Raw genomic sequence first — 7,294 nt, forward strand, 5'->3', positions numbered from 1 at the left:
ATATTTATGAAGATTAGCTTAGATGGAAGTTGAAAATTTGTATCTAAAGCCTCTTATATTTATTTTTGAAGAGTAATGTTGTGTTGATCTATATTGTTTTGTATTGCATATTCACTCCATACAAGTATATTACTAGAAAATATACTCGATCGGAGATTTGTGCTTACTGAACTTAATTCTTCTTGCTCTGTTATTGTGCTATCAAAACTTTGTCATCAAATTCTAATTTATGAGTTACTTCTATAGATTAGACAATAGACAATAAAATATTCATATATTGCAACATAAAAATTTAAATATTATTTTGATTTATTGGTTGAATCAAGGAAATACTGTTTGGTGGTATATATATTACACGTATTTCTCTATCATGAGTTTTCCCACCTCAAAAAATTCTTCATCCTAAAACGAGGAATTAAGAAATTTCTGCAGAATTTCTGGAATGAAGTAAAGTATAAAACCTGAGAAGCAAAGTGATAATAGTAAAACCAATTTCTAAAAATTACTGTAGTTATTCCTGCAATTCCTCTATTTGAATATTGTGTATATATATTTTTGTTTAATTTTTTTGTGTCTGTTGTGTTTGCACAAATAAAGAAACTAATTCTTTCTTTTGATCAGGCAGGTATACTTCGCCTAAATGTACAAGTTTGTTTGGGGTCTATTTTTCAATATGCACTTCTTTCATCTGCATTAAAAAAGTCATTTTCAGATATATATCCATTCATTATTATAGACAACAATTTCTCTTTAAATGGCTTCACTAAATCATTCATTGCAGACAATTTTTCTACTAATTAAACAAGAGGATGAAGTCCATACCTTTTTGTGAAGGTATGGGCTTCAACCTTCATTAACGTTGAATTATCCACAGTAATATTTTTCATGAAATTGTTTAGCTTTAGATTTTAACATCCCACTGCTTATTTGAAGGATAAGTAGTGGTATTATCTGCCTTTTTAATTGTGCTTATAAAAGACTTTGAAATAGCAGATTTTATAGAAGTTCAATTGATAAACGTTTCCTAGTTGCCATTGCCATTGTAACTACTTCATTAAGAAATTATTTAATATAGAAAACTAAACATATGTAACTAAAAAATGACATCGTAAATTAGAGTGCCCTTCAAAGAATTAACTAAAAAAAAGTCTTCTTCTTCTGGTAAAGGGTACTAGCACTATCTTGCTCGAATTTATTGGAAGTATTTTCTGTAGGCACTACCTCTGTGTGATACCAAGCGCTAGTTGCATCCGATCGGAAATGGTAGAGTCAAACTTGTCCTTGACCAAAATTACCAGATCATCTGCAAAACCCTGAAATTCGTAACTGAGATCATCAAAGGTTTGGATTAATTTCTCGATGACCAATATCCATAGGAGTGGAGATAAAACGCCTTCTTGTGAACAGCCTTTAGTTGATCTAACGGTTAATTTGTCCATCACCGCCACTGTTCTGTTTTCCAGCATGTTGATGACCCAATTTCTGATTTATCTGGGGATGCCTCTCCTAACCATTCCCTCCTTAATTGGCTGGAACGAAACATTGACGAAAGTCCCTTATATGTCTACAGATGCACAAAGAGCCATTTCCCTACCATCTCAGGCCTTTTCAATTTTAACCACTCGACTATGTATAGTTGTTTCGGATGATTTGCCTAATTGGTACGCATATTGTTCAGAATGAAGAGACGACTTTTCAAGATAGGCTTCGCTGACATACTTCTCCAAGATTTATTCCATGGCTTTAACCAGGAAAGACGTTAGGCTAATTGGTCTAAAGGCCTTAGGCGTATTGTCACCTTCTTTGCCTGCTTTTGGTATAAAAGCTACCCGTGCCTTTGTCCAACTATAAGGAACAAAACCTAATTCAAGACTTATCCTGAAAAAGTTAAGATCGGTGCTAGTACATCCATCCCTTGCTGTAGTAAGCATGGTTAAATGTTATCAATCACAGGGGATTTAAATGGACTGAAGGTGAATATTGCCCATTTCGTCTTATTAATGATGAAGATTTTACGAGCCAGAGAGAGATCACGCCGGATCGAATATCCTTGATAGCTTGATTATCCTCCCTCATTAGTGACACAGCCTGAGAAGTGAATGTCCAGTAATAACTGTCCCATCTCTTCCAGGCTTTTCGTAAAGCTTCCATCCATTTTTTTTAAGTGTAGTAAGTCCATTTGAGTGGTCTTTCATAAAGCATTTTTGAAGTCTAGCAGCCGATGCGAGTGTTTCAATTCCCTCGCAGTACTTCCTCCAAGAATTCCTCTTTGATTTTCTTTGCAATGTTGTAATCAGTTAAGGTAGACTTATACTGATTCGAAGACCATGCCCTCAGCGTATTGTACAATCATTATACACCGGACACAGTGATAGCTAATCACCGGAAATACTACTTTTTACTAATTATACCTATATTCACAGTATTCTATATCTATGATCTAATAATATATAAATATCTAATAATATTGTTAAAAAATTTTTAATAATAACAACAATATGGATAAAAATTATAGTAATAATAGTAACAGTAAAAATTAAGAGTAAAATATTATAATAATATCACCATAATATCAGTAATATTAATACCGTAGGTAACCTAATGCAAATTGCAACAACCTTACACAATCTTTTTACAAAATATTTTTATATTATATTGTTAAGTTATTGTAAAATAAAACAGTTTGCAAAGCTTTTAAGATTTTAACCTAGTTTATTTATTATATTGATAGTAGCAGTTTTTAATATATATATTATTTCATTCGCTCCAAAGCAACCCAAAAAACCTCCACTCTACGCGTCGTATTTCGCCATACTCCTCTTTAAACGTCAAACGCTCGATTTGCTATTTTTGCACACTCATGGTTGCATTTTCGTATTTTAATTTTTCGTGTTTTTACAGTCGGCCTCCTGACATCTCAAAGCGACCCCGCTTTGTCCGTCGATTCGGCAACGTTATCATTGTCGTCATCATCGTCGTTATCAGCCTCGCTGCTACTGTCATCGTAAGGCAACTGACACCATCGCTTGATCTTATCGAACGAATACACCGAGGTGTACTGCCGCTGTGTTCGTTTGGAGTTGGGTAAATCGTTGACTACATATCGGTCTTTGTCGAGTACTTTAGTAATAATGAAGGGGCCTTTATAACGCGGCTCTAGTTTCCTCGACTCACCCGTGCTATACGGCTCGTTTTGGACTAATACTAGATCACCCTCTTGAAATTTCGTTGGCTGTAAGTACCGCTTGTCGTATCGGCTTTTAGCTTTAGCTCGCTCATCAGTAATTCGTTCTGCAATCGTTCTGCGTAAATCCGTTAATTGATCAGTAGTCAGAGTGTCGTCGTTATGTAGAGTTAGAATTAATGCGTTCTGAAGTATATCACGAGGTTGATAACCATACAGCAACTCGTACGGTGTGCATTTCGTTGTCGCATTCTCCATCGTATTTAGGCACCATTGCAATCTTACCATATTTTCGTCCCATCGTTTGTCAACCGTATTTGTTGGTAACAGCATCGATAATATTGTTCGATTAGTCCGTTCGGCATGAGCATTTGCTCGTGGAGTTCTTACTGCATTTTTAATATCTCGAATATGGTTCCGAGTACAAAACCTCTCGAAATCTTTCGCTGTGAACGCAGTCCCTCGATCAGTAATTATTTTCGTTGGCATTCCACAGTAACCTATAACTTCATTTAATGGGCTGAGTACGTGCCTTGTCGCGGTACTTTTAACTGGCTTTAGTACGGTAAATTTCGTAAAAGCATCTACTATAACGAGTAGATATTCATTTCGTTTCACACTTTTAGGAAATGGTCCTAAGTGATCCATATGTATGGTCTTGAATGGTACAGGTTCTATTTTATCGAAATGGTAAATTCCTTCCCTTTTCCCCCCTGGCTGTTTATTATACGCACATTCAACACAAGATTTAAGATAATTCTTTGTGAAGTTTCGCATTCGTGGAAACCATAGATGGGTTTTAATTCGGTTTATCGTCTTTTCAACGCTCATGTGTCCTGCGCTATCATGACAGTCCCGAAGAACTCGATGTCTTAAACGTTTCGGCACGACCCATAAAAGCTTATCATCAACCATACGATACAGCCGACCGTTATGTATTTTATAACCATCGCTTTCAAGTCCATTTTCGCGTTGCACGTCAGCCACGATTTTCTGAAGGTTTACGTCTTGTAATTGCATCGCAAACAACCAGTCGTATTCGTTTAGTCCAACCTTGAACGTACGCATGTCCGCTGTGTCGCCTTCATAAACATTTAGTAACGGATTTCGACTTAGTGCGTCCACGTGTTCCATTCGTTTCGCACTTTTATGTTCTATATTTATATCAAAATCTTGTATACGTAACCACCACCTGGCTATTCTTGGAATTAGCTCGCGTTTTTGCATCGTTGTTTTTAATGCACTGCAGTCTGTCACCACCGTGATCGGTTTACCGTATACGTAATAACGCAATCTCTCCAGAATTTCGACAACGGCTAATGTTTCCAGCTCGTAGCTGTGGAACTTTTGTTCATCTATTGTTGTAGATCTGCTGTAGTACACGACCGGTTTCCATTCGCCCATCTCATTTTGTAACAGCACGCCTGCTAACCCAATTGAGCTTGCGTCAGTATGTACTTGATGCTCAGCATCCGATCGATAAGCAGTCATAACTGGCTTCCTCGTTAATGTCGATTTCAGTTCATTGAATGACCCCTCTTGCTCGTTACCCCACTCAAAATTTACGCCTTTATGCAAAAGCTGTCGCAATGGTTTACTCACGATCGCATAACCTGGAACAAATTTCCTAAAGTAACCGCTTAAACCCAAAAATTGTCGTACTTCCGTTTGGTTTCGGGGCCTTGCGAAGTTTTCGACTGCTAAAGTTTTTGCTGTACCAGGGCTAATGCCGTCTGAAGTTAATTTATGACCCAGAAACTCGATCTCTCGATTTAGGAATATGCATTTTTTTATATTTAGTGTCAATTTCGCCTCACGTAATGCATTGAATACTCGTTGTAATTTACTAAACATTTCGTCTGCCGTATTTCCGCCTACGCCAATGTCGTCCATAAAATCCACCATATCGCCAGGATGAGTCATTTCTTTGACCTTGGCCATCGTACGCAGGAATACCGCCGGAGCATTCTTGAGTCCGAAAGGCATACGTTTGAATTCATACAACCCGTCTGTCGTTATAAATGCAGTATATTTTCTGCTTTCTTCCGCTATTGGTATTTGATAATACCCTGAGTTAAGATCAAGGGTTGTGAAATAAGTATATTGTTTCGCTTCTTGCAGCCGTTCTTCGATACTTGGGGTGGGAAATATTTCTTTGATCGTGTTGTTGTTGATACGCCGATAATCAACGCATAAGCGATCTTCGCCATTCTTTTTCTTGACTAAAACAATAGGGCTGGCATACGTAGATTCTGACTTCTGGATGATACCGTTTTCCAAAAGGTCATTTACCATTGTTGCCACCACCGACCGTTTTGGTGCTGGTACCCGATACGGCTTTTGTACGATTGGTTGATCGGTTGTTAATGTAATTTTCATTTTCGTTAAACCCGTTTTGCCTATTTCGCTCAAGCTTGTGGCGAATACGTCTCTATTACTATTAATGAGATTGCACAAGTCTCGTCGTATTGCATCGTTATCGCTTCCACAATTGATTTCGTTCGTTGATATAGGGTCCCGCGTAGTTATTCTTACTCTTAAGTGTCTTGGCGTTTTCTCTAAGGTAAACGTATCGCGCTGAATTTGTACGACCACATCATTTGACACAACATCATGGCCTAGCAATATATCGGTTGTCAACATTTTATCGTCTACTACATAAAAATATATTAGTTGGCGTACACTGTCGACGGCAAGTTGGGCCCTAACCCCTTCAGTTAGTCGTACCTTTCCACCGCCGAACACCGAAATGTTCATGGAACATAGCTGAATTTGACCATTAATATTTCTCGATACTGTTTTCCGTATAAGACTGCACTGGCTACCTGTATCAAGTAGTGCTGTACATTGTCTACCATTTATGTATACTTCTCTGATCGATTCGTTGGTGCGTTCAATTCGACGCACACTTGACTCCCCACAGTGCGTACTCTGACCTTTTGGGTGAACTCTTCCGCAATTGTTACACCGTTGTCTACGTTGTGGCTTTGAACATTCGCGCGAAAAATGTCCCGCTTCACCGCAATTGAAGCAAGCTCTAACCTTCGGTTCCGTTCTAAACTGTTTCTGTCCGGAGTTTCCATTTGCGTCTACACTTACGCTCGAATTTATTATCGGATTTGACGATGAATTTGCCGAAGCTATTTTGTTCGTTCCATGTTGCATATTGCGTAAAAAGTCCTCAATACCTTCGCGAAAATCTTTTAAATTATTAAACCGTAGCGGTGCGATCGCCGCTTGCAATTTAGTGTCGTTTAGTCCATTGCGAGTATATTTTATAATGGCACTATCACTTATCTTGTGTCGTCGGCCAAGTGCCGCAATTCGAAAACAATAGTCAATGATGCCTTCATTAACATTACGTACCGCTTGACTCAATTCAAAATTAATGTCAGCTTCGTCACATTTTACATCAAATTCTGCACGCAACTTATTCGAAAAACTTCTCCACTCGCTATCAAATTCTTGTAGAGAATCCAGCCACAACCGCGCTACTCCTTTTAACTTTCCATAAACGGCTAGCAATAGTTGTTTTTCATTCCATTGGAATGCATTAAGAGATCTTTCGACGCGATTGATAAATTGTCCAACCGTAAGATCATTTTTATCTGTTGGATCGAACACGGGTATCGTTTCGCTGATATCTTTTAAAGACCCATGTTGTGGTAAATCGTTAACCACTGTAGATGTAATTTCCGTCTTCTGATTTTCATTTTTTTCGCTCACGTTTTCCGTAGGTTTACTTCGTGTCACGTTTTCTATGCCCATTACAAGTTGTTGAATCATTCGTTCCATATTATCTATTCGTGAATTGATCACATCTACCGGCTCGCGGATTTCGTCTGCTTTCAGGTGCTCTGTCAGACGCAATACTAACTGCGCTTTGTTGCCCGTCGTATCTAAACCTTCTTCCTCCAACGCCTCCTTCAGCTCGCTTAAACGCATATCCTTCAACTTCACCATTCTCATTTTATTACCGCCGTTAATTTATAAACAACAAATTTCGTTCCCGTTTCGTTTTGTTTTTCTTTATACCTTAACTTCGCTTTCGCGCATGTTAATGTGTTGAAGCGCTAGCGCTCCCAAGGACACACTCACACGTTTCGGCTA

This window comes from Teleopsis dalmanni, chromosome 1 (assembly GCF_002237135.1).
Source record: "Teleopsis dalmanni isolate 2A chromosome 1, ASM223713v2, whole genome shotgun sequence".
In the NCBI taxonomy this organism is placed as follows: Eukaryota; Metazoa; Arthropoda; class Insecta; order Diptera; family Diopsidae; genus Teleopsis; species Teleopsis dalmanni.